Genomic DNA, 8,978 nt, shown 5'->3' with positions numbered 1-8,978 from the left:
CTGACATATTCACATATATAATTTGCATCTCTAGATGAAAACAGCAATGTTTATGTACAGTTCTGCCTATTATTTTTTTTTATGTTTTCTTATGTAAGAGGATGTCTTGTATATCACTCTAATATTTTGCGCACATAATCCTCACTCCTCTGTTTAGCTTTGTAGTAGTTTACTGGGACACGTTTTATATTTTACTCATTTAGCACTCTACTGATAAACATTTAAGTTATTTACAGTCTTTGATTACTGAAAATACCATTATACTGAATAATCTTTTGTATATGTCATTTTCTGTGCTTGCCTGTGCATCTTAGGTGTGTTTCTAGAAGTGACATTCCTTGGTCAAAGGGTGATGATGAAAGTGAAGGCATAAACTAATTTTCATTATTATAATTCTGAAATACTTTATAAGGCACTAAGGAAAAGAAGTTTGTGATTAAATGCACATCTACCTTGCATAGCCATCAGATTTATTGTGGAAATTAGTCATAATTGGACATTGTCTACATGTTTCTTGTTTCTCCTGGTAGAAAGTGAATGCAATAACCTGATCAGTCTTTTCCTACTCTTTACCATCCCTGTCTCCCTAAAGTTTTGTAAGAATAATTTCATGGCAGAGAGAATTGCCAGAGGAGAAAGCTAGAGAGGTGGGAGATGGGAAAACCAGAGGCTCTGGAGAGCAGGAGGTGGACCATCTGGTGAGAAGGAGAAGTAGCAAGTGACAGTTTCTAAAGCATGTGGTAGCTAAAAAACAGGGGAAGAAACACAGGAATATAAGATGTTGCTAGTGTTTGTGAGTTTGAGCCACTTATGTCCCCTTTGGAAAAACAAGTGAATAAATTTCTTCTATAATTACTTTTTTGCTCATGTATTATGCATCTTGAATATGATGCCAGGTAGGGACTGACATGTGGACAGTAGCTTCAACAGAGCATCAGAAGTTCACAGAAAAAGCATTAGAAAGTTTGGACATTAACCATATTGAGATTTAAATTCAGTGTCAGCGTGTGATAAGTTATACATGAGTTAATATATGTGCTCCAACCTGTGTACTATCTGAAGCTCACCTGCGTCCTTACAATGTAAGTGTGCTTCTTTGTAATTACAAGCAGACTGTAAGGCAAGGCTGAGTCATACCAGATGTCCACTTACATCCTAAGGCTTGAATCCAGGTCTTCTGGAGGGGGAATTATATAAATCACAGGCAGGTTTTCTGAAGAAGAAAAACATAGCAGCAAAAAAATAAAATTTGAATCTAAGCAAAGCCAAGCAGAACAGTCCAGGGCATCTAAAAGTTGGGAAGTTTTGTTGCTTCCTAAGGAGAAACTGAGGTCAGATTGCCTATGATCAAAACCCAAGCAGCAGCTACATTCTGCCTCACACAAGATTCTTTCATAAAAAAGAAGCCTTCTGAGCCTGCTCCCTAGTGGCCTGGAGGGCTGACTGGAAACCTGTTCCCTGAGGGAAGTGCTCTGTAGTGCTTGATTCAGTTTATCCCAGTCTTTGGAGACCCTGGGGGCTGAATTCAGGATTCTTTTCTCCAGAGATGATTTGCCCTTGTATTTTGCAGCAGCCTGGGGGAAGTTACAGAGCTGGGATTCTTTACCTCCTTTCTTTCCATCAAGCCATACCCTAGAACCTGAGTTGGTTTTGCTCTTTATCAGAATTTAGCTCTGGAATATTGTGCTGATAGTGGCATTTGCCTTAAAGTCAATTCCTCCTCCTCCACCTTCTTCTCCTCCCCCTCCCCCTCCCCTCTTTCTTTCTCCTCTTCCTCTCTTTTACCTCCTCCCTCCCTTCCCTTCCCTCCTCCTCCTCTTTCTTTTCCCATTTTTCCCCTTCCCCCTCCCTCTCCTTCTCCTTACCCCCCTCCTCCTTCTCCTTCTTCCCTGCTCATTGCCCTGGTTTCAGGTCACAATTTTAAAAATCAAATGTAAGGCCAGGGCTATAGCGAAGAGGCACAGCACCTGCCTGGCAAGTGTGGGGTCATGAGTTTGATTCCCAGTACCTCCCCAAAGTGAATATAAAATTCCCATGTATTTGCCTCACTTTCATAAGATCTTGTGAAGTAGAAGTGATTGCACCTGTGCCGCATGAGCTAAATGAAGCAACAACTTTACAGGACACAAATTCCTTTGAAGTTACAACAGTAGTAAGTGGTGGAGTCAGCGTTGTCTCCTGCCAAGCCCTCTCTGGGGTAGACAATAGTTGTGGCCCTTGGATGGCCACTGTACTGTTTTTCCTCATTCAAATCCATCCTTCAGCTGTCCCTGAAAAACAGCTGTGTAAGACAGCAGTATGCCATCTCCCTATTTCCCACCAAGATGTACAAAAGACACACAAAGGACACAGTGCCCACAGCCCTGGGAATTATGTGTGGCACTGTGCCAGGTGCCAGGGTCTGGGAAATTTTCTACCAAGTGAGATGTGGAGAGGCTCAAAATACCAAATTTTGGGTGGTCAACACTTATTTCATTAAAACACAAGATATAAAAGAGACCTGGAAGAAAGTCAGAGACAGTGAGGTCCCTGGGCTTGAGATCAATCTCTCCCTTCTCTTTCCTTGCATTCTTTGTCGTACCAACAGACATAAGGAATGAGGAGAACGGCAAGGAGAAACAAGAAGTCATCTTGGTCTTAAGCCCATTCAGAAAGAACTCAAGAGATGCGGGCAGCAGATGGAGGGTGGATTGAGAGGTTTTGTTGAGGGAAGGTACACAGGAAAGCCAGCAAGGGATAGATTGGTGATTGGAGTTTTGGAGAAAAAAAACAAAAGAAAAAGAGATAGCTATCATGGCAAATGAGTGAGTGAGAAGGAAGCTTAGGCTACTTTGCTTTGTGTTATAAGATGAAATTCTCCATCAGGTACCATTTTGAGATATGGATGTTAATAATCATACAAATAACTTTTCAATGCCTTTTGGGATTGTTTCTTTGTTTTCTGCCACTCTGTGTAATGATTAACTGTAAGGTGGTCCAAATTTAATCTGCCTTTCAAAGTCATACAAGTGGACAATAGATAAAGCAGAGGATTCCTTCTGGGTCAGGTGAGCTACCTTGATACATGTCTGTAGGATGACCATGCCTGTGATCTGAATGAGGGGAACCCAGGGCAAGAAGGAGGGGCCCCCACACCACCTGTCTGCTGGGAAGCAGTGAACTTCACTGGGTCATCTTTCAAACTTATGCAAATAGGAAGGTAGATTTCAAGCTCAATCAAGATAAATAAAATAAAAACATGACCCAAATGTAATCCGTAAGAAGAATTGAGCCACAGACAGCATGCTAATACTTTAAAGACACAAAGGCAATGCAAACTTAAAATAAGCTACTCCAGGTTTTGAAAGCACGCCCGAGAAGAATCTACCTTCTTTCTCTCTCAAATCTTATTTCTTTTGGGGCTCCATGGTCTCTGCCACCGTATCTTCCTTTCTTTTTTCATTCTCTTCTTTCTTCCCCTCCACTTCTTCTTTCTCCCTCCCTGTGTGTCTAACTTTCTCTGTTTCTCTCTTTATTGCTTTCAGTTTATGCAGCCCCTGCGAAGAAGGACATGGTGGACCTTAAGTGCTCCCCTCGTTCTCCACCCTGTGTCACAGGGAAAGTGATAGGGCCCAAGGTTTCAGGTTTTCAGTCTTTGAGCCTCGTGGGGGAAACCTCTCCCAGAGGCTCCCTGCCTGGCAGCATTTAAGTTCAGGTCTTACATCAGCATTCCCTGGGCTCCATGTTCACTTGTTGAAGCTTGTTAGGGAAAGGAACATGTGCAGGCGTGTGGCAATGCCCTATGTTCAGTGCCTCACTTGAGTTTCCTGGGATCAGGCTCTGGGTTGAACAGTTGTACGCAGAGTGTGCTGTGTGCTGCGACTTACAACCGCATGGTGGTGAAGAAGGCAGGGATGGTGACGAGAAACTGATACGCAGTGTGGTTGCAACCGAGCTTTGGCCCATTCAGGGCAGAGTTCTGGAACCAAGACAGCACTTCAGAGTGGTCTCAAGTCAGGCAAAAGGGTCAGGCTTGGGGACGCATGAGCTGGCCAGTCATTGGCTGCAGGAGCCTATTGTAGAGTGAATCCCAGTGACCCACAGCAGCCAGGACTCCCCGTTGAAGGATGGTGACCTGGACAGAAGAGGAAACTGGGATGGGACTTGGAGTGATTTGGATGGTGTGCGTAATATGGGTGTTTTACCTTTACCCACTCAGCACCCTTTTTCTTTCTGTAGATGTGGTGATGAGTAAGATGCGGGTTAATTAAATATAGATTTGGCCTGCATAGACGCTACAAGAGGATAATAACTAAAATAACAGTGAAGCAAGAAAAAGACCAGATGGGAAGAGATCATTTTCAGGAGAGAATCTGGGAAGACTCCCTGAGAAGGTAGCTTTGAACTGGCCTGAGGCAAAGGCTGCATTTTGAAGGGTAGAGATGAGAGTGAAGGCAAGAGGAATCTAGACCGAGGAAGGCTTGCTGAAGTCCTCTGAAGTCAAGGAGGGCGTCTAAGGTCCAGATCATTGTGAGTGAAGAATTCCTGATTCCTTACAGTAAATGTCCCTTAAAAACTTGGGGTAAGGCATAGAGCAGGTGAAAAGATAAGATGGAAGAGGAGCCTAAGGGTCATATCCTGGAGGTGTTTTCATGTATTAATACCTCCAAGACTCAGGAAATGGCAGGGGTGGGAAGTGCTCCCTGGAGACCATTTCTCCTGTCTCCCAGGACTTCAGCATCCTGTCTTTAGTTGAAGTTTAGTCACGGAACCGTGTTCTGATTCTTGTGTCTGGACATGAGGGTTGGGAAAGCTCCCAAGATCGGAACAGCGGCTGCCTTTAAATTAAAGGATGCCATGAAGTTGGGAAGGAGAGAAACGTAAGTCAGTGTGGGTCCAGAAAGCAAACTTATGACCACTATGTGGATAAAACGTGAGGTGTGTAACTCCCCTCTGTGCAAAAGAGATTAGTGAAAGGTGAAAATGTACATGGAAGATTCTTTCATTGGGATGGTGGGTGACCTAGATAATCTTTAAAGCATATTTCACTTTGGAAATAATGCCATAATACTAACATTTCTCAGCATTTACCATACTAGCCAAACACTATTCTAAGAACCCTGGACATATTAATTTCTCTAATCATAATTTTTTTAAGTGGCTACTATCATTTTGTTCATTTATAGGTAGGAAACTGAGACCAGGGAGATCAAGTCACTTACTGAATTGTTACATAGTAAGAGGTGAGACCAAGTTTGGGAGACAGGCTGGTTCAAGGATCTTCATCTCTTCTAAGAGTGGAGTGTGTGAAGCTGTGGTGGGAAGAGCCCATAAACCACTGTGATGGGCTCTACATGTAAGCAAATTTCCTTTCCACTCGGTGAGGTACTTAGCTCAGTAATCTATGAAGTGTCTACAAATATTATCACCCAAGGGACACTTCACTGCCTATTACCTCAGAGCAAAGAGATAAATAATCATGCCCTTGATAGTCAGTCTCCAAACGGCAGTTGCTCAGCACGTGCAGAATATGTTTGCCGGTGTGTTTCTTTTCTTCTCTGGAAAGGCTAGGGAGTGCTGTGGGCGGGTGACCTAGTTTTCCAGTCTGATGGGAGAGTCCCTGAGTGCAGGAGGCTGAGTGGTGTTTCTTGGGGCCCTGCCAGGTCCTTCCTTGCCTCCGGCGAGTCACCTCAGGCCCATATGATCCTTGTGCACACAGCCCTTGCCTCAAGGACTTTGGAAACTGTTAGAATTGTTGCTACTATCACAAGTCATTCACACAAAAAATAATATGGCTATGGAGAGGGTTTTTAATGGCCTAGGAAGATAATGGGAACTAGAGAGATAGGTCTTTTGTGAAAGGGAAGAGGACTGAGAGATAGAGGAAAAGAGGAGAAAGGAGAAGGGGATGGAAAAGACCTAAGCCATGGCATATACTTGTACCAACTCCCCAAAATGAATGAAAATAAAAAAATAAGAAAAGGATACATTTTGAAGATGATTCTATAGAAGTGTCAGTCCTTATTTACTTAGAAAACAGTATGGAGAAATTAGGGACATAGCAATGTCTTCTCCATGGAAAAATGGGAAGCAGCCCCTTAGGCATGTTTCTGATTGTATTAGCGTTGTTTTGTTTGTTTGTTTTTAGAGAGGGAACTCTGCTTCACCAAAGCGAGAGATGTTTCACGTGACTGTAGCCCACCAATTGTTAGAGAAGAGAGGATACTTTCAGATCCTATGTTACAGTTCCACTGCTTTAGAGGCAGAGAGGTTGCATTCTCTGGGTCACCTAAGCTGCATAGCAGGGACAGAATACAGGTCTCTCATTTCTCCTATTTTTATTTTTCCTAGTCAGGTTTTGCTAAAGCCTGTAGTTTCTGGAAGATCACATGTGTAGATATGTGTTAATGGAGAGGCATACTTAACTTTAAGATAGATTTACATGCCTCTCTGTGTCTGTGTCTCTCTCTGTCTCTCTGTCTCTGTCTCTCTCTGTCTCTCTGTCTCTGTCTCTGTCTCTCTCTCTCTCTCTATCTGCAAAGGTATGTGGCACTGCTTAGTCACACCAGATGCCAGTTTCTTTCAGAAGCATGGGGTCCAGCTGCCTGAAGTGTAATTCAGTTTAACAATGGAAAAAAATCCAAGGAAAATAGAAAAGGCACTGTTTAAATGTAGAAGGTGACGGATGCCAAAGCCCTTTGAGTAATCAGACTTGGACTAGCTGCCATGCAAGGCGACAACAGAGTCAGTGACCTATGTGTGCAGATACTGTGGTTCCTTCTGGGGCAAGTGTTTGACCAGGCCCTCTGGATCTAGTCCCTATGGAAAAATAAGGGGCTTCAGGCCCCCTCGGCCTGCTGTGAAAGCCACCTCCCTTGGTGCTTGTCAGGATCCTTGAGCAAGGGCTCCTGAAAATCAAGAGGGTCATAGAGCTGATGGAGCTCCTGACCCTGTTGCCCCAGGCAGCTGTCTGCAAGGTGGACCTCCCACCTGTCTTGATGATCGTTTGCCTCTGTCCTGGGATACTTCCCATTCTGACCTTAACTCACTTTCTACTTCTCTGCAGGACTCTGTCTGACAGTAATTGTTCTGTCATTCCCAAACTCAAAGAAAAGTGTGGCTTATCCCCATCTCCAGGCAAAGGCCTCCCTGAGTGGAGAGTGTAGATGAGGGCTCTCGCTGGAACTTTCTTCCTCATTCATACACAAGTCAATCCAGGCCTAGAACTGAGTGCCAGGGAGGGTAGTTTCTGTTCTAGAATCCTGGAGAACGGATCTGGACTTTGCTGTCTTCTCCTGAATCAGATCTGTGACAGAATTAACCTGAATGCTTGAAAAAGACTGACATTGATGCCCCAGAGAAAGCAAGAGCAGTTATATGTAAAGTAGTGATTTGACAACTAATATGACCAGCAATAAAGGGTACATCAATCTGTTTCACTGTGTGTCTCATTTTTTTGTGCAAGGCACATGACTCCAGTGTCATTTGCCTATATCAAATATGCCATTCAGACTTTCAAAATAACCTTCAAACCAAAACCAATTAAAAGTTGAATCTTTGCAAAAAGGAAAAAGAAAGTATACGGCTGGAGATAGGGTAGTTAGCGGGCACAGACTGCAGTTGGAGAGAAGGAATGACTTCTAATGATCTATAGCATGGAAGGATAACACGGTTGACAACAATTAATGGTATAGTTCAGAATAGCCAGCAAAGGACTTTGTAATATAAAGAAATGATGAATGTCTGAGATGACAGATATGTCAATTACTCTGATCTTTTCAGGCACATCATATGCTTGTATAGGAATGTCTCACTATAAATGTCTGAGGAGACAAATATATCAGTTACCCTGATCTGATCATTACACATGGAATACTTGCATTGAAATGCCTCCGTAAATATGGATAACTGCTATGTGTCAATTTAAAAGAAAAATATATATCACAAAAACAAACAGTTGACTTTCTTGGATGAAAATGAGGAGGGTAAATTCTCCTTACTCATTTCTACTGAGTTCAAAACTCACCTCCCACTAATTAATTTATTGTTGAGAGAAGCTGGGCATTAGAATTGATATCTAGCAGTACACTCAGTCATTTTTCATTCACTGAATAATGGCAGACAGCCTTTCAGGTGGTGGGGATCCTTACGGTGTTTTACTTTTAATGACACAATACTACTTACAGCTAACCTGAGAGAGCAGAGGTAACAGGTTAATATTATCGCTTAGTTATTGCAGACTGATCAGGCCTGCAACCTCCCAAATGAGTGGATGGTGAAGGCTTAAATAAATGAGTCAAGTGGTGTGATTTTAGGGCTCCAGGAGGTTCAAAACCCTTTAACAAAATTGGAGATTCTGTCAGGGCTAAGACAAATAATTTCTCTGGGCATCCTGTATTTATTTGGTTTTCAGACAAAGGAGGGAGACACTGAAGAAAATGTGGGAATCTGAGTGGAATCTAGCAGGACCTTGGGAGATATTTTTCCAAATAGTAAATTATGTCAATCAGGAGAAATACCTTATCTTTAGGTTGACATTTATTGTAGTGGTGTTGAGCCTGCAGCTGCAGTCTCCTTTTAGTTACTTGGGGTTGGAGCCAAACATCCTCAGCTGTGGCCTTATCTTGTCCTGTAAGGCGTAATGGTTTCACCCACCACTACAGGCCTCATTGTGGACCAGTGACTCACAGAGGTTCACTTACTAGGAGTCTGCTGCCCATCTCCAGACAAGGAGCTTAGGCCTTAGGCAAACTCACAAGTAAACATGGAAAGCCAGTTGGTTAACTTGAGTTCTGCTCAGAGCTGCTTTGTAGCAGTTTCTATCACAGAGTGAAACATAGCTTGTCTTTCTGTCTTCACAGCTTGTGAGTATCTAGTGCACAGGAGTTATGCAATGGATGGACGTGGAGCAAATGGAATTTTACTTGGCTTTTATGGTTCACTAGAACTTTTGAACTTTTTTTAATAGAAAATTCTTTTGCCCTTAGAAGGTAGGTCTC

This window comes from Chinchilla lanigera, unplaced genomic scaffold (genome assembly GCF_000276665.1).
Source record: "Chinchilla lanigera isolate Chin_1 unplaced genomic scaffold, ChiLan1.0 scaffold00019, whole genome shotgun sequence".
NCBI classification, from domain to species: Eukaryota; Metazoa; Chordata; class Mammalia; order Rodentia; family Chinchillidae; genus Chinchilla; species Chinchilla lanigera.
Note: the sequence above shows the minus strand (reverse complement) of the source record.